Source organism: Typopeltis vanoorti, chromosome 3 (assembly GCF_054136105.1).
Source record: "Typopeltis vanoorti isolate ZY-2024b chromosome 3, IOZ_Tvanoo_1.0, whole genome shotgun sequence".
NCBI lineage: Eukaryota > Metazoa > Arthropoda > Arachnida > Uropygi > Thelyphonidae > Typopeltis > Typopeltis vanoorti.
This window is the reverse complement of record NC_143551.1, coordinates 93,159,787-93,178,897: the sequence shown is the minus strand read 5'-3', so window position 1 is coordinate 93,178,897 and position 19,111 is coordinate 93,159,787. Positions and strand designations below refer to the sequence as shown.

The 19,111-nt window shown below is 36.0% G+C and overlaps 1 protein-coding gene across 1 annotated transcript in view; it reads right to left on the bottom strand.

Moving 5' to 3' along the window:
• LOC150108390 (uncharacterized) overlaps positions 1 to 18,901 on the bottom strand; it is a 192,679-nt gene extending 173,778 nt beyond the window's left edge. The window contains exon 1 of the mRNA XM_090415798.1: positions 18,770 to 18,901. The gene's annotated coding sequence lies outside the window, so the exon portion shown is untranslated. The remainder of the gene's footprint in view (positions 1 to 18,769) is intronic.
• Between the last annotated feature and the right edge of the window lie 210 nt (positions 18,902 to 19,111).

Below are 19,111 nucleotides of genomic sequence, written 5' to 3'. Positions count from 1 at the left end.
TTTTTTTTTTTCGTCTATTCCTGGTCCTTTGCTAGGGTTAATTTGTTGAATTACAAATAACAGTTCTTCTTTTGTTACTGTGGGGAATCACATTGACTGGGTTGCTGGTGGAACTAGGGGAGAATGTTTCTTTGTGTGAGGAGAGAATGTTTCCTGTAGTTTTTGGACGAGTTCACGAAGTGCTGATTAAAGTTGTTTGCCAACTGTTTGAGGGATTTGGGCTCTCAAACAAAGTTGTGTTTTATTGTTTCTGAGGCGGTGGTTTTGTGTGTATTGTCCAGCATTTCATTGATAAGGTCCTTTCCTGTAGTTTTTGGACAGAGTTCATGAAGTGCTGATTAAAGTTGTTTGCCAACTGTTTGAGGGATTTGGGCTCGCAAACAAAGTTGTGTTTTATTGTTTCTGAGGCAGTGGTTTTGTGTGTATTGTCCAGCATTTCACTGATAAGGCACCAGATTTCCTTTATGTCGTTCTGAGCTGTTGTTAATTTATTATTTTAGATTAATTTTAGAAAAAAATAATCTAAAATAATTGCTTTTTGACGTTCTAATCTGTGTTGTTAAGAGATTTCTTTTTCTGTTTTCTGTTTTCTTTTGTATTCAGCTTGTAAAACGGTATTGTTAGGTGATTTCTTAAGTTGTTACCATACAGCATCTTTTCTTTGTATGTCTATTAATATGTTGTCTGTTATGCATGGATTCTGTCTAGTTTGGGAGAGTATTTTTAGTTTTGTTAATGCTTTGTTATATACGCAGGCTGTTCAATAAGTAATAAGACTATATTTATACAGAAAACAGAAAACCTTTAATCGTCATCATTTACATTGGTCTTTTTCGAAGTAACTACTGTGAGACGCGATGCATTTGTCCCAACATTGCGTCCACTTCTTAAACACATATGAGAGTCCGTTTTTTGAGAGTTCTTTCAAAACCGCCTCCGCAGCTTTTACACATGCTTTGTTGCTTTCGAAATGGCGGCTTCTTAGTGGTTTCTTGAGCTGAGGAAACAGCCAGAAATCGCACTGTGCGAGATCGACTGTAGGGAAGGCGTGGTAGAATATCTGTGTTGTTCTTCTGCAAAACGTCCACTAGACAACCAGCAATATGTGGCCTTGCATTATCGTGGTGCAATAAGAAGCCGTTCTTCATCAATGGACGCTTCCTTTTGACGTGCTTGATGATAATCGCTGCTATGTTGATCATTGTCTCTGTGATGGACGTTGAAGGTCTTCCCTCACGTTCAAGATCTTCCACATTTTGCTTCCTTCCTTAAAAGTTTTATGCCAGCGAAAAATACTTGCCCTCGACATTGCTTCATCGTGGAACGCTTCGCGTATCATGTTAAAAGTGTCCGATGCCGATTTTTTTTTTGCAAACGCACACAAAATTTAATCGCATTACGCTGTTCCAAGTACGCTTCCATTTCCAAGACTGGTCGCACCTCGTAGGCGCGCAGATGAGCACTTGCGTTTAGTCACGTGACACTCTGGCACATCAGCCCATATACGCCATCTATCAACCTCTTTTGTTAATACATACAGCAACATTTCTTTATTCCACAGAAATTAATATTGTGATGAGTGGTTTCGCCAGAGTAAAATTAGTCATTACTTATTGAACAGCCCACGTATTTTATTAAATGTAAGTTTAAGATTATTACATACTGCGTCAGCAGAGTCTAAAGATGCTATCTGCATCCGGTCTGTTTTTCTGATTTCGTCGTTTACTATAGTTTCGTTTAGGATGCTATTATACTGTTTTGTAGTCTCAGTGAGTTTTAAGGGTTCTGGTTCAGTGTATAACTGTAATGCAGTGACATAATGGTCTGCCAGTTATGACGGCTGCTATATAGCTGTTTTGGAAGGGCCTGTATATTTATGTGGTCAATACAGGATTAGGTGATTGTATTTTCGACTATCTCTTCTCGTATATACGACTTTATGGTTGGAGTTATGTTATATGCTGATAAGAGGTCTAGATGTGCTGTGTTGTTATTTATGTTCCTAATGTTTATATTCATGTCATCTATTATTATCAAGTATTCTGAGGCGCCTTCTTCCGTGGCTGAAAGCCATCTGTTTAATTCAGCTATAAATTTTGTAGTGCTTAAATTGGGTGATCTGTATGTTGCGTTTAATATCAAGGAGTTCTCTTGTTGGATGATTTAACTTCGATGCATATGTTTTCTGAAAATTCTAATTTATAGTTTATTTCTATTAGTTCTAATTTATGTTTGGTAAATATTATTATACCACCGCCTCGTTTAGTTTGTCTGCAGTGTTTGTGTTGTTGAAAGTTTGGCATTTGGTAGATGGTTGCCTCTTGGTTTGTTGTAGATACCTCTGTCAGTATTAAGATGTGTTTGGTGTCTACATCTTCCTTATTTTTGAATGCTCCTGTATGCATTCATTTCATTTTTCACAATAATAATTAAAATGAAAAAAAAAAACCGACAGCAACAATGAACAATAAAACTTTACAATTTTAAAACTTTACAATTCTCTACTAACCATGCGTACAATTCGGTACATCACTTTACTTTCACTTTTCATTGCTTCTCAGAGAATGACATATATTTTATAACATTTAGGCAACAGTGCTATAATTTCTTACTTTACACTTTTCACTCTTAATATCTCTATAATTTGCATAATGTGAAATTCATATGACAGAATAATAACAATTACAGTAATCGTTTGTTTGCAAATATAGTTCACAGTTACACAAGGTAGTTAATATGATTACATGCTGCATTTTTTACGTTTTATTATATATATATATATATATATATATATATATTAGGATAACCAAGCAATTTTATATGCTTGGTTATTTTAGCTCCTAATCCCAAGTGTGCAAACAATTAAGTTTGCGCCTGAAACAAAGTTCAAGTCTAAAGATGGTACAACACCTGTGCAACTCATTGTAAAGGTGGGTAAAGCTCTGATCACTATTCTTAGTATTTTCAAACAAAGTTCAAGTCTAAAGATGGTACAACACCTGTGCAACTCATTGTAAATACAGAGCTTATAAGTATTTTACCAAAACAAGTTACTATAAGGTGCTTTGACCTTATTAAGTTAAAAATTTATTCCCATATATATATATATATATATATATATATATATATATATATATTTAAAATAATATTCAAAATAGCTTGCAAGATGCCAAGCTATTTTAAACCTGGTTTTACTCCATTTCCCAAGTAAGCAAACAGACAAATAAGTCAAGTTTGCGCCTGCATGTATTGCAAGTCTAGGTGACCCGTAAACTAGTACAAGTCTAGGCAACTCGTGGTAAACGCGGAATAAGCTCTGATCACTATTCTTAATATTTACCCTTAATGCAAAGCCCATCTCCTTGAGGAGATGCATGATGCTGTGCATTAAAGGCAAGGGACCACCACCCAGACCGGTTTCGACCTTTATTGAGGTCTCATCAGTGGGAGTCAGGCTTAGAAATACCAAGTTTAAGTAATACAGAGCTTATAAGTATTTTACCAAAATAAGTTACTATAAGGTGCTTTGACCTTATTAAATAAAAATCTCAGGATGAGAGATAGATGTAGAAAGTTTTTTTACCTTGGGTATAATATATGTTAAAGATGCCAAGCTATTTTAAACCTGGTTTTACTCCATTTCCCAGGTAAGCAAACAGACAAACCAGTCAAGTTTGCGCCTGCATGTATTGCAAGTCTAGGTGACCCGTAAACTAGTACAAGTCTAGGCAACTCGTGGTAAACGTGGAATAAGCTCTGATCACTATTCCTAATATTTACCCTTAATGCAAAGCCCATCTCCTTGCGGAGATGTACGATGCTATGAATTAAAGGCAAGGGGGCCACTACCCAGACCAGTTTCGACCTTTATTGAGGTCTCATCAGTGGGAGCCAGGCTTAGAAATACCAAGGTTAAGTAATACAGAGTTTTTAGCTTTGTATTAAGGGTAAATATTAAGAATAGTGATCAGAGCTTATTTCACGTTTACCAGGAGTTGCCTAGACTTGTACTACTGTACGGGTCACCTAGACTTGCAATACATGCAGGCACACAAACTTGACTTATTTGTCTGTTTGCTTACTTGGGAAATAGAGTAAAACCAGGTTTAAAATAGCTTGGCATCTTAAACATATATTATACCTAAGGTAAAAAACTTTCTATATATATATATATATATTTATTTATTTATTTATTTATTTGTTTGTTTATTTATTTCCTTGTTTTAAATTAAAAATTAAAATTTAAAAAAGTAAAATTAAATAATATTAATAATAAATTGTTTGTTTGTTTCAATATCTACACAGACCACACGCGCACAATTTCATCTCTAAAGCGTTGCCGATATACCATTTTCAATCAAGATTAGATTTCTCTCTCTCTCTCTCTCCCGCACTTTTCTTCTTCCTCTGCAACTTTTTCCACTTAAGTAGGGTCGCTGTTTGTGATGAGTCTCCTCCACAACTTCCTGTCTTGGGCTGTAGTCACAAGTTCTTCATCCTCAAGTCCTCCTCCACCATCTCCCTCCATCTCTTCTTTGGCCGTCCGTGCTTCCTCTTCTCCTGCACATCCGTCTGCATGACCTTTCTTCCCACATATTCCTCCTCCCTCCTCATCACATAACCGAATCATCTCAACCTTGCCTCCTGTATCTTTGCTCCTAAGTTTGCAACTTTCACCGTTCCCCTTTCATAATCATTTCTCAGATGATCCTGGTCACACCGCTCATCCACCTAATCATTCTCATCTCCACTACCTCCATCCTGCTGATGTTATTTTTCCTCAGGGCCACAGTTTCCAAAGCATACGTCATAGTTGGTCTCACTACTGTCCTGTAAATTTTGCCTTTTAGATTGATCGGCACCCTCTTATCACATAGCACTCCGGACATCTCTCTCCAGTTCCTCCATCCTGCATCCCACTTCCTTCTCAGCCTCACCATCCTCTTTCATTGTTGAACCTAAGTATCTAAAGTCACTGACCTTCCTGATGACATTTCCTTCCAGCTCCAGATCTGTCTCCTGGCTGCCATCCACTTTGCAACACACATATACTCGGTCTTACTTCTGCTCAGTCTCATACCTCTCTCTCTCTTCTAGTACTTTCCTCCAACTTTCCAGTTTGGTTGCCTCTTCGTCTCTTGATTCTGTACACAGCACGATGTCATCCGCATACAACATAGTTCTCTCACTTCCCCCGCCACCACCTCCATCACAATATTAAACAGGAACGGACTTAATGCAGACCCTTGATGCAAGCCAACTGTCACTGGAAAACTTTCTGTCACTCTCAGGCAGGTTTGAACACTTGTCTTCACATTTCTGTACATCTCCTGCACCAACCTGACATATTTCTCTGGTACCTTCTTCTCCCTCAGACACCTCCAGACCTTGCCTTGACACTCTTTCATACACTTTCTCCAGATCAATAAATACCAGATGTAGCTCCCGTTGCTTCTCTCGAAACGTTTCCATAATCTGTTGTACCCCAAAGATAGCATCTGTGGCCGATCGACCAGGGATGAAGTCAAATTGTTTCTTTGCAATCTCCACCTCCTTCCTAAGTCTTCCATCAAGAACCCTGTCTAGGATTTTCATTGTGGGAGGGGGGGATTGAGATAGTCTTCTCGTGCCCCCCCCGCCAGTAGTGTTGCCTTATGGCACATTGTTGGTGCTTCAGACAAAAGTAGCCCCAGAGATGAATCACAGGCAACACGAAGCTAATGTCTCAAACAAGGCGTCCAAAGGTTTCCAAGCCTCCTGGACTACTCACAATTATGATGAATACAAACCATAAAAAGTTCCATGCTGGCTCGATCGTCGCCCGGAATAACAAGGATCGCGTCGCTTGTTTAGGTGGAGGGCAAGCTTCGAATAATATGTTACAGTCCCCTAATCAACACTACCTCAAGATATGTTCCCTAAACATAGAAGGGATATCTAAATCCAAAGCTGAAGTCATCGACAAAATAGCCAAAGATAAAGCAATTTACGTCTTGGCTCTCCAGGAAACCCATGTGCCTGACACAGCCCTCAATAGACTAAAGATCCCAGGACTCATTCTCATGTCTTATAACTGCTACCTCAAGCATGGCCTAGCAACCTATATCCCGCCTGGTCTCAAGGATATAACCCAAAGTGTTTCTGATACAGAATACTCCATAGGTATTAAAGTTCAAAATATCACCATATACAATGTCTATAAACCTCCATCGCAATCCTGGCCTGATCACATGGACCGACCTCCTCCTCACCCTGCTATCTATGTTGGTGACTTCAATTCCCATCACACCATGTTGGGCTATTCCTCTAACAACCGGGATGGTAATAATCTAGCTAACTGGGTGGATACATATAACTTGTATTTGAATTATCATGCCAAGCAAGACGGCACTCTTTACTCAGCCAGATGGAACAGAACCTACACCCCAGATCTGTGCATAGTCACTAAACACTCCGAAGACCACCCTCTACCATCAACTAGAACCATCCTTAACAGATTCCCTAATAGTCAACATCGTCATACATTAATAGAGATAGGAACATCAATCCCAGTCATCAGCGGAACACAGATCTTTAGATGGAATCTCCGCAGGTCCAACTGGACTGCATTTCAGAAACAAATCGAGCAAACCATTAGAGCAATTCCACCCACTCCTAATTGCTGTCCTAGATTTGTTAAACTACTCAAATCTGCAGCAAAAGCCTCTATCCCTAGAGGCTACAGAAAACAATATGTCCCATGTTGGAGTAGAGAAAGTGAGGAACTCCTAGCCAAATATGAGGAATCTGAAGATCCAACTATTGCTAAGGAGCTCATATCAACCCTGGATAAAAACAGTCTGGAAAGATGGATCTCGACCATCAATGAACCTTTATACTTTTTAACCTATGTGTATGATCTACCTCATACCAGATGAAGCAAGTATATGTATGCCGATGACTTAGCGATCTTACATCAATCCACCTCCTTTACCAACCTAGAATCAACCTTGAATACAGACCTGAACACTCTGAAAGAGTACTTTAATCAGTGGTACTTGAAGCCAAATCCAACGAAAATAGTGTCCTCAGTATTCCACCTGTACAATGCAAAGGCGAATCGACAACTCAACCTATCTTTCTGTGGAAAAAATGGTAGAACACGAGCCTCACCCAAAATACCTTGGGGTGAGCCTGGACAGAAGCCTACCCTATAAAAGGCACATAATCAACCTCTCCAATAAAATTAAAACCAGAAATAATATCATTTCAAGGCTTGCTGGAACAACCTGGGGTTGTGGTGCAGAAGTCCTAAGGTCGTCTGCACTAGCCCTCGCATTCTCTGCAGCAGAATATTGTGCCCCTGTGTAGGAAAGAATTACACACACACTAACATCATAGACACCCAGCTAAACTCTACCATGCGCACAATTAGTGGGACAGTGAGAAGCACACCTCTCTCCGCTGCCTGTTTTATCTAACATTGCTCCACTACACATATGGAGAAGACAAGCCTCGATTAAGGAATTTAATAAAGCAGTGAGCAACCCACTCCTTCCCCTACATCAATCCGACTCTCATAAACCTACCTAGTCTACGCCTCAAATCTAGAAAGCCTCTCTGGTTCATGGACGAACTCACTTCAGCTGTTCGGCCATCAATATCTGACATATGGAGAGAACACTGGTCCAACAATCTACCAACAAACAGCTTCCTGGTAGAAGATCCTTGTGCTCCGCAGCCTGGTTTTGATCTTCCTAGGAAGATTTGGTCATCAATAAACAGAATCAGAACTAGTCAGGGTAGATGTAGCTACCTTCTACATAAATGGGGACTGTCAGATCACCCTTATTGTGATTGTTCTCCCGTGGCTCAGACGATTACTCATATTGTGTACGACTGCTCAAGGCGCCAATTTCACGGTGGTGGCCTACAGGACATCCACAAAGTGACGGATGAGACCTTAAATTGGCTTTCCAGCCTGGACCTTGACCTGTAGTTGATGTGGCGGTGGTTATGGAGGAAACAGAAGATCACGGTCCCGTCTCAGCACTTATTCTCGTAGTCACTCTCATAGTCCTCGTCATGGTATCAACAGAACTCCTCCTCATGTTAGAAGATGATGTAATGTGAAATGGGCCCCTCTAATGGATCACGTTTTCTCACACAAGACACAACTGCACTCTAATTAAACCTAGGACACTGCTACATTTATGTTGTGAGAACATGCAGCCATGTCATACCTGTTACAGTAGGACAATAATTACATTGATTATGACAGTTACTTTTGCTTTATTTAAAAAAAAAAGGAAAGACTTAGAAAGCAGGTTGTGCCTTTTATGTAATGAACTTTTATATGTTAAGATTTGCATCATTTGTTGCTGGAAATTGTGATTGTACTCTTTACTTACCAATTTAATGTAGCCATAAGCATAAATAAATGAATTGTGTGGGACATCAACTTTATTCCTCTGTAATTCTTACAGTCTTGTGCATCCCCTTTACCCTTGTAGATAGGGACAAGAGTACTTTTCCTCGGGTATATTTTGTATATTCTCTCTCCCACACACTAGAGGCCTATAAGCAAACAAATACCGTGTGGACAGATTCAAGTTTTCTTACACACACACACAAACACAGGCAATTTAAGTTTTATAGCCAAATGAATAAAAATAAGCTTAAAGAGGTTCGAAAATTTACCGAGAGCATATGAGAATATAACCTTCAGTATTCGAGTCGCACTGCATAAAAAGACACTAGCTTTGCCCAAGGTGCTTGTATTTATTAGCCTTTTTACTGTTGAATTTGGTCTCAATTACCCGACATCTGTTTCGAATGTTTGTTCTGGCTCTTGTTTCCTCGCTCGGAGAAAACAAGGAGCAAAAACTCTCTCAATACAATAGCTTAATGATACTGGTCAGATGGTGTAGCAATTTGCTTTCGTATTCAATTTGTCTGCTGAGAGAGTTTCCTGGCAATGAGTAGTTTGTGAGCTTTAAGCTCGCCCTTTGGAAACTGTAAGATTAGGCGTGATCAGCAGATAGGAGGATGGCTTTTGTGTTTGAAAAGATTACTTTCGTTGTAATCTTTAGCTCGTTTGATGAGTTGATACAGTGTTTCCCAACCTGAGGTCCCCCGGGGGTCCGCGAGTAATTCAAAGAGGGTCTGTGGGATAGATTATTTTCATTAAACTTTATCTTATCATGTTGCTCACACCTGGGATATTTGCAATGTGTATCTCTGGTTCTTAAGGCCCATGGTTTAAGTAAAATTTAACACGAATGTTAGTATCGTTACTTCTTCTCTTTGTAAAGCAGAAGTGAATAACCAACCCTTTGTAATTTAATTTAATTTAATTTAATTTAATGAATTATTATAAATTTTAATTAATTTAATAAAGTATTATAAATTTAATTTAATTTAATAAATTATTATAAATTTAATTTAATTTAATAAATTATTATAAATTTAATTTAATTTAATAAATTATTATACATTTAATTTAATTTAATAAATTATGATAATTTTAATTTAATTTAATAAATTATTATACATTTAATTTAATTTAATAAATTATGATAATTTTAATTTAATTTAATAAATTATTATACATTTAATTTAATTTAATAAATTATTATAAATTTAATTTAACTTAAGAAATTATTATACTTTTAATTTAATTTAATAAATTATGATAATTTTAATTTAATTTATAAATTATTATAAATTTAATTTAATTTAATAAATTATTATACATTTCATTTAATTTAATAAATTATAATTTATAATATCATGGGTTTGAGATTTATAATATTATAATTTATATAGCTCAGTAGAAGTAGCGTTTGCACTCTACAGCGCTTGACCGCACAACGAAAGGCATTCGAATCTAGTCTCCGACTAGAGGAACTTTTTCTAAGCCTTTTCTCGACCGGTTCCAGATCTAGTCGATCTCTGGCATGGGCTAGTGGGTTTTTCCTCCTGGAAACTCGGGTTTTTCGTCCCGTAAACTCAAGAAAATCAGCCGTCGAACCCACACTATTTTCTGACATTAAAAAAAATATATTGTGTTAGGGTTAGGGACGACCAGATGGCGTGCCGATTAATTAGTGATAGCCTTGGGCCAGCTATCTCTGATTGGCTACCAGTGGAGATTGAACTGCCCACTTCTCCAAAAGTTAGATAGGGCTGAAAAACGACCTCGCCTACTCCCTATACGGGAACTAAAAGGCATTAGCTGATTTTTTTAATATTTTTTTTTATAAATTTTATAATATTATACAAGTGTGTTTTTCTCGGTTTAATATTCAGTTTTTTTGCTTTTGGTCAAATAATTGAGTTCACAACGAAACTTCCGATTTTCAATTTGTTCACGATCTTATTTAGATGTGGATCGGTGGTTAAAGTGTGGATCGTTGAAACGCAAGACAGACGAGTAGATCTAGTGTTGTCGAAAATAATACTAGTGCAGATAAAGTTCCTTCCCTCAAAAAACCACTCAAATATTGTCCATCCTATTTGCAGATGGGATTTTCCGATCTGAATAAAGACGGCGAAGACAGACCACAGCGTGTTCTTTGTTGCGAAGTGTTATCGAAGGAATCTATGAAACCGTCGAAGTTGAGACGACACCTTGAAACAAAACATGGCGAATCAGTTAATAAGTCAATAGAATATTTTCAAAATAAAAAACTGCAACCTTTGTGGTTCACAGAATTTAGTTAAAGACACTATCTGTGGAACAAAAAATGAAAAGGCTGTTCTTGCCTCTTACGAAGTCGCCCTTCTGATCGCTAGAAATGGACAACCCCGTACAATTGGGGAAGATTTAATTTTGCCTGCGACAAAAGCAATAACAAAGAACTTGTTTAGTTCTAAACATGTCAACGAGGTGTCTCTAATATCGTTATCTGACAATACAGTGAAAAGAAGAATCAACGATATCGCTCAAAATGTGAAAGAAATTTTGCTAGAACGGTTACGTCATAGTGAATATTTTGCGTTGTAGTTGATGAAAGCCACGATATTTCAAATAATGCTAATTTGCTAGCTTTTGTGCGATATGAACACGAAAATAAAGTTTTGAAGTTTATTTTTCACTTGGTTAGACTGTAATAAATTTAGTTTAATCCTTTATCCAAGTGTAAGCAAACAAAGTTTGCACCTGAAAATATCTTCAGGACTGAGGTAAGGTAGTGCAACACTTGCTCGGAGTTGCCTGGTGTTGCACTACCTTTCCTCAGTCCTGAAGATATTTTCAGGCCCAAACAAAGTTTGCTTACACTTGGATAAAGGATTAAACTAAATTTATTATAGTCTAAATAAGTGAAAAATAAACTTCCAACATATTTCTCTAAATCCAGAGTAATTCAATAATAAGGTAGTACACCTGTTGGCAACTCCTGTAGGTAAATATGACCTCTCCTATTGCTTCTGCCTTAGTATCTCCACGTTTGGGTCTGCCTCCCACTGACGAGACCTCAATAAAGGTTGAAACCGGTTTGGGTAGTGGCCCTTCACTTAATGCATAGCAGTATATACATGTCCGCAAGATGTGCTTTGCATTATGGGAGATACTGAGACAAGGAGTGATGAGAGCTTGGTCCACCTTTGCTCGGAGTTGCCTGGTGGTGTACTACCTTACCTCAGTCCTGAAGATATTTTTAGGCACAAGCTTTGTTTGCTTACACTTGGATAAAGGATTAAACTAAATTTATTATAGAAAATAAAGTTTATGAAGTCTTTTTTTTCTGTGAATCGTTACCTCTTCATACAACTGCTGAAGCCCTTTTCAAAGTTGTCAATGATTTCATAACTACAAATAAACTTCAATGGGAAAAATGTGTAGGTATCAGCCAGATGGTGGCCAGGCAATGTCGGGAAATACATAAAGGTTTGGTCGCACGTATCCAGAAAATCGCACCTCTTGTGAAATTGACACATCGTTGTACACACCGCGAAGTACTAGCTACACGCCATATGCCCTCCAAAATGAAAACCGTTCTAGACGAGGCAGTAAAAATTGTCAATTTTATTTAAACCCATCCTCTTAACAGCAGGTTATTTTCTGCACTTTGTAATGAAATTGGAAGTGATCACGAACACTTATTATTGCACTCAGAAATCCTGGGGTAAGGTTCTGACGCGGTTGTTTGAACTTCGTGACGAAGTAAGGTTGTTCCTCATGAACTCCAAATTTGAGTTAACATGCTATTTAAATGATTTCACACCGCTCTCATCTCTTGCTTACTTGGCGGACATTTTTAACATCTTGAATACTCTTAACTCGAGCCTTCCAGGGACATCTGTCACCTTGTTTTCTGTGTAAGACAAGATAGAGGCAACAATCAAGAAGTTAAATTTGTGGTACAACCGTATCGAGAAAGGAAAATACGATTCCTTTCACATGTTGAGTGATTTTCATTGATTTCAGTGAACAATCTCTTTCTAGTGATGTTGCTGAAAGTATGATTGAACATATGAGGTCATTGGCGTCTCAACTATGTCTGTATTTTCCGCTTTGTCCTGAAAAAAACGACTGGATGAAAACTCTGTCTCTTTCTAGACTCGGAATATAAACTTCCTTCTGTCGAAAGAGAACAACTTATCGAGGTGTCCTGTGATTCGACGTTCAAAATGCTGTTTCCTTCGTTACCGTTACTGGAGTTTTGGTTCCAAGCTAAGTCTGTTTACCCTGAAATTTCCAAAAGGGCTGTAAGACATCTGTTGCCATTTGCTACTACATATCTGTGCGAGACAACATTTTCTCATCTTGTATATATGAAAAACAAATACAGGAACAGAGTTTCTACGTCTGAAGTTATCCAGTTTTGATCCTGACATGCGAAAGTTGTCTTTTGAAATTTAACACTCATCTAATTTAACACATTAGACGAGTGTTAAATTCATAATATTAGGCCTAATTGATATGTTCATATTCTTCCGAATATCTCCACTTATAACAGTATTGCATTGTCATAAATTACACATTTAGTGTTGTAAAATTGTAATTTATTACTTCATCTTTATAATATGTAAAATATAAAAAATTTCCATTTTGGATTTTATGGGTGCCACGGTGAATTAACATTCGCTACAGGGGGTCCGCGACATCAGAAAGGTTGGGAAACACTGAGTTAGAAGAAGATGTGATGTGATTCAAATCACATTACCCTATTATACATGTAATCTATGTCCATATATGTACTTGTATACACATGTGCACATGTATACATTGTAAATAGTATGTATGCATGTATATCTGACATCATAGTATATGTTTTGATTGTTAAAAAAAATAGTGTTATTATTATCGAACCTCCATGGAGTCAAAAAACGTCATATTATTTATCAAAAATGCATGTACTCAGTAATTTGTATACTAAGTTTTTGTAGTAATAAAACTGGAATAACAATGTCCATAATTGTGTATATGTGCATACGGTGTATAATAATAAATTATGATATTGATATGGAAAAAATTATGTACATTATAATTTTATTCAAAAAAAAAAAAAGCAAGAAAGAAAGAAAGAAATTAACGTACTCTACACTGTGTACTGAACAGAAAATGTAATAATATGTTTTAATTGTATATATGTAAATACTCTGTATGATAATAAAAAAAAAATACTTAAAAATATTCCTAACTAATGTAGTATGTATATTTTCGTAAGAATGTCCTTTTACTGGATGTTTCCACAAAAACTGAAATTTTGACATGTTTAATTTATTCATATTAAACCATCCTTTGTGAAGTGAAGATATGTAATTATTCTCTATGATAACACTTTGTCAAACTTAAAAAAATGCACCATATATTATCTGTTTTGTGTAGTTGTGAACTATAATTGCAATTACAAATCATTGCTGTGATTGTTGTTATTCTGTTATATCGTTATTATTATTATTATTATTATTATTGCGTGACACCTCCAAGGAGTCCAAAGACTAATCGAGGGAGGGCACCTACTCTACAATTCTCCATCTCCACCACTTAACTACAACGAACCGCATAATCTATACCAACGCCATCTGCTGACCACCACCACTGCTAGTATATATATGATTCGTATATTGTGCAAATTCTTCTTCTTTTACTTTCTCATCCGTCAGATTACGGATTGAGTCCCCCTTATGTACAAATAGGCGCCATCTGGTTATAGCACTGGCTATTTCTGTCATCTCACTGATGCTTGATAATTGACCTTTCCTTCAAAGACTGTAGCCAAGTTCTTTTTGGTCTACCTCTTGATCGCCTTCCTCCAATGATTCCATTCAAGACTATATTTGCTAATCTTAGAAAGGATATTCTCTGGAGGTGTCCAAACCATTTTAATTGATGTTTCAAAATTATAGCTATGTTATCTTCTCTAGAGTTTAATTCGTGTTTGATTTGCTCATGTGTTTTGTGTTCTGACTAGTGAGTCTTATTTATTTTTCTTAAGGATTTCATTTCGAATGCTCTGATTTTCTGTATTTCTTTCTCATTGTGTTCAAGTCTCGACTATATACGTTGCTGTAGGTATAATAATGGTTTTACAGAGTTTTAGTTTGAGACGCTTTGAAATGCTGTTATTTTCCCATATTTTGTTTAATTTATTTATTTACTAAGAGTATGTTTTACTGTTTCTGTCTTGTTGAGGTTCAGAGTAATGAGACTGCTAAGACGTGATTTTCAAGGTTTATTGAAAACTTTTCCTCATCTCTTTCTATTGTCATCGTTTTAGTTTTGCGAAGATTGATTTTTATTAATTGTCATTGTTTTAGTTTTGCCTAGATTGACTTTCATCCCGAAAGTTTTGCACTCTTCATTTAAAATTTTATTTATATTATTATTATTATTATTTATTTTATTTTTTTTTAGATTCTGCAAGAATTATAATATCGTCTGCATAATTAATGTGGTATATACGAGTGCAATTTATTTTCAGACCTGGTCTTCAGATGAGAATTGTGCAAATTATAAGGATATAAATCGGAATCTGAATAAATCTAATGTAAGAACTTATAGTATTATTGCTTAAAATTTATATAATATCCATGTCATTTATTTGAGAGGTAATAAAGTTTATTATTATTATTATTATTATTATTATTATTATTATTATTATTATTATTATTATTATTATTATTATTATTATTATTATTATTATTATTATTATCAGACCTCCATGTAGTCAAGAGACTCATCGCAGGAAGTCTCACTCTCACACGCACAGCTCGCATACTTTGATTTAAATGCATTCACTATCCCTGCACTCACCACACTCTCAGACATTGAATTCAATCACCCACTACCATCCGTGCAACAAATCTACTTCTCCCTCCTTCCTCACACTATTCTTTAATAGCTCCCCAGGGATGGCCTCTTGTCCACCTCCTTGTCTCCAAACATTGTATGAAAAATCTCATGCCGGCCTGGTTGGCCGAGTGTTTATCATATCCGCTCTCCAGCCAAAAGACTGTGTGTTCGAATCTCGCCGTGGGCATGGATGTTTGTGATTGTGAAAATACTAGTGGTGGTGACGGTCGGCGGTAGATAGCGTTGGTGTAGATGATGACGGTAGCTGCGGTTGGTGGAGACAGAAAGTTGTAGAGTAGGTGCCCTCCATCGATGAGTCTTTGGACTGCCTGGAGGTGTTATGTAATAATAATAATAATAATATTAATCTGGTAATTAACTTTTACCAAGTTATATGTCTCGTCATGTTTCCCCTCTTCCTTCTATACAGTAGGCTTTATAATTTGCATTCGCTCAATCTGTTCTCATATTCTACATTCCAGAGATCCAAAACCGACCTAGTGAATTGTTTCGTCTCTGAATCCTCTCCAGCAATTCATCATTATTTTGAAACCAGACGATCAAATATGTGCACAGTAATCCATAAGACCCTGATTAAAGCCTTGTGCAAAGGAATCATAAATATCCTTACTTCTATACGTCAGTGTTCTCAGCAGCATTCCCATAATCCGCTGTGTTATCCTCACAATGTTAGAAAAATGTTTACGAAATTTCAAAGTCATTGTCCACCGTCACTCCCAGATCTTTCATCTTCTCCACCTCCTAATATATCCTAAGCAGCCCATCTTTGCTTCCAAAATTTTAAAACCTGAGAGCCTGTTTAGTGGAAGTGATGTTTACACTCCTCAGCACTAAACCGCCGGAAGATAGACTTAAGTTCAAGCCTAGTCGCCGACTAGAGGAACTTTTTCTAAATCTTTTTTCTACCGGTTCCCGAGTTAGTCAATCTCTGGCACGGACAAGCAGGTTTTTTTCTCCCGGAAACTCAAGAAAATCGACTGTAGAACCCACACTATTTCAGACATTAAAAATATTGTGTTAGGGACCAAAAGATAGCGGCGCTAGGGTCTTTGACGCCCGCATGCAATTTCTATCTAAGCGCCCCTGTAACGATCCGGGAGTGTGTGAAGTTCTTTTACGATAATAAAAATTTAAAAAATTTAAATTTCTTAAATAAATTTTGACAGAACCGCCACACGTTGGTTCACTAAATGTAACGAACCGGGAGTGTTGACTAGGCAGGATAATCGTTAAAAACCCGTATAATCAAAAAATTCTCAAAAGTTAAAATTTTGATAAAGCCACTTCACTTTAATCGTTGAATATAATGATACAGGGATTATAGCCTTCTCACCGACCCGAATCGCTAACAAAATCAAAATGAATTTTAATTAAAGTTAAAATTTATTTGAACTAAAGTTTAAAAAATTCTTGCATTTTACAAGTTACTAAATTCTTAGTAACTTGTAATAATTTTTATACGTAGAACTATCTTTTAGAAAAATAAAAGAAACTCAGAAAAGAATTCAGAAATAATTAGAACATTTAATATAAGTATTCAAAAAATGGCATCTTTACAGAATAACAGAAAATAAATTAAATTACGTAAATATACTTGAAATTTTTTTAATTAAAATTTTAAGGTTTTTGATTTCATATTCACAAAATTAGAAATAATGGTCTTAACGTCTAATTCCGCACATATATCATTTTCAATAGCTATTAACGCTAAACTAACAAGCCTTTTTTGTGACATACTTGTTCTTAAGTAGGTTTTAATCAATTTCAACTTGGAAAAGGAACGTTCACCGCTCGCTACACTAACAGTTAAGGTTAATAGTATTCTTAAAGCAATTGAAAAGTTAGGGAAAGATAAATTATTGAACACAATAAAATTAAGAATATCGAAAGGGCTTTTGAATATTTAAATTATCCTTCCGAAAAATATCCCGGAAAGCACATAACTCGTCATATAGTTCTATTGCATTTACGTTTTTATTGTCGCAGTCCTTCAAGAGAATCTCTAAATCGTCACAAATTTTTCGTAAATCTTTGTTATTAATTTGTAGTAATCTATACAAGAAATTGAAATTATCATAATATGTTTTTGGTTGTTCAAAACGTTCTACTAACTCTTATCTTCTGGCGATTATGGCGTTTCGTCATGATGCTCGTAGTCAAATTGTCGTGTCTTCTTTCGTCGTCGAACTTCCGTACCAGTTTTAAATTCTTGTTCTCCATCCACCTCTTCACTCAGTTCTTTTGCCGGTTTTAGAACTTCTTTAAAATTTGTATCTGATCGATACTCTTGTAAGAATATTTTTAAGTTTTCGATAGATTCTAAAGCAAGTGTAATGTTTATATTTTTGTCTTGAAGCATTTTACTCACAGGGTTTATTCTGTTAAACAATTCATGCCAAGTTATAAGAGAGAAAATAAATTTGTAGTCCTTTATTTTAGCACATAATGTTTGTGCTTCATGCTGAGTTTCTTTATTAAAATTTTCATTATTTAAAATTTCAAAAAGTGCATCATAAATTTCTCCTAACTGATATCGTAGAGGGCGGATTGCATTGATTTTACTTTCCCATCGCGTTTCTGATAGCTGTTTCAATGTTACTTTTTTTACGAACTTTGAAAGGATTGCCCAACGTTTGTAAGAGAATGAAAGAATTGTATATTTCTTGAATAATTGCAAAGAAACTCTGCATTCACTTTGGCTGCATCATTAATGATTAAATTTAGAGTATGAGCGGCACATGGCACGTAAAAAGCTAGAGGATATTTGCTCAAAAGCAAATTTTGGAGCCCATATTTGCCCCATTGTCATACCCTTGACCTCGCATGTCTTCAATGGGAATGTTCCATTTTTCCAGTTGTTCCATTATTGTTGCACATAAACCACGTCCTGTGAAATCTGATATATCTGCAAAACCTAAATCGTTTTCCCTGATCTTTACAATTCCATTGTCACAGGAAACAAAGCGAATAATAATGGTCATTTGTTCTGTTTTACTTGCATCAGGTGTGCAGTCTAAAATTATGGAATAATATTTAGATTTTAGAATTGATAATAAAATTGTATCCCTGATTGCGTTACTTAAAGATTCCAATATTTCATTTTGACTGTCTTTATTCAAATAGTGTACTCTATTGTTTCGTTGTAGGGCCCTTTCAACATGATTTTCCATAACGGGATCAAAGATCCCAAACAGTTCGACTAATTTTAAAAAATCGCCGTTATTTCTTTCATATAATTTATCAAATGATCCGCGAAAAGCTAAATTTCGGCTACCAAGGAATTTTATAATTTCAATCAAGCGTTCTAAAACACTCGTCCAATGTTTCTTTTCCATTTCATACATGCTTTGAGTCTGAAAATCAATAGTAGTTTTGTTTTTTTAAATTTTTATCAAGTTCCTTCCATTTTAAGAAATTTTTCATGTGAGTTAAACTAGTCTCATGTCTATGTAAAGTTGTACTTACATTTCTCCAATCGTTATAACCTTCTACAAGACTCAGTGGGTGATTCAGTAGGTGCGACAAGTTTGCAACAAAAGCAAAAAACAGAATTTAAAGTTTCGGAATAAATGAGCCATGTTCTTGGCACGAGCTCCCGTTTTCCATTTTTCTATTATAACACGTGTCGCCAAATTTACGACCATATGTATCTCTGGTATATATTATATTTTTATTTTGAACAGGCTCCATTACAATTAAAACAACTCTTAATTTTTCATCAATATTTCTCCGTTCAACTGGATCTTCTAAATTCACAGAGACTAACAATGTGTTAGTTTCGTGGTCAATTACAACTAAATCTTGTTG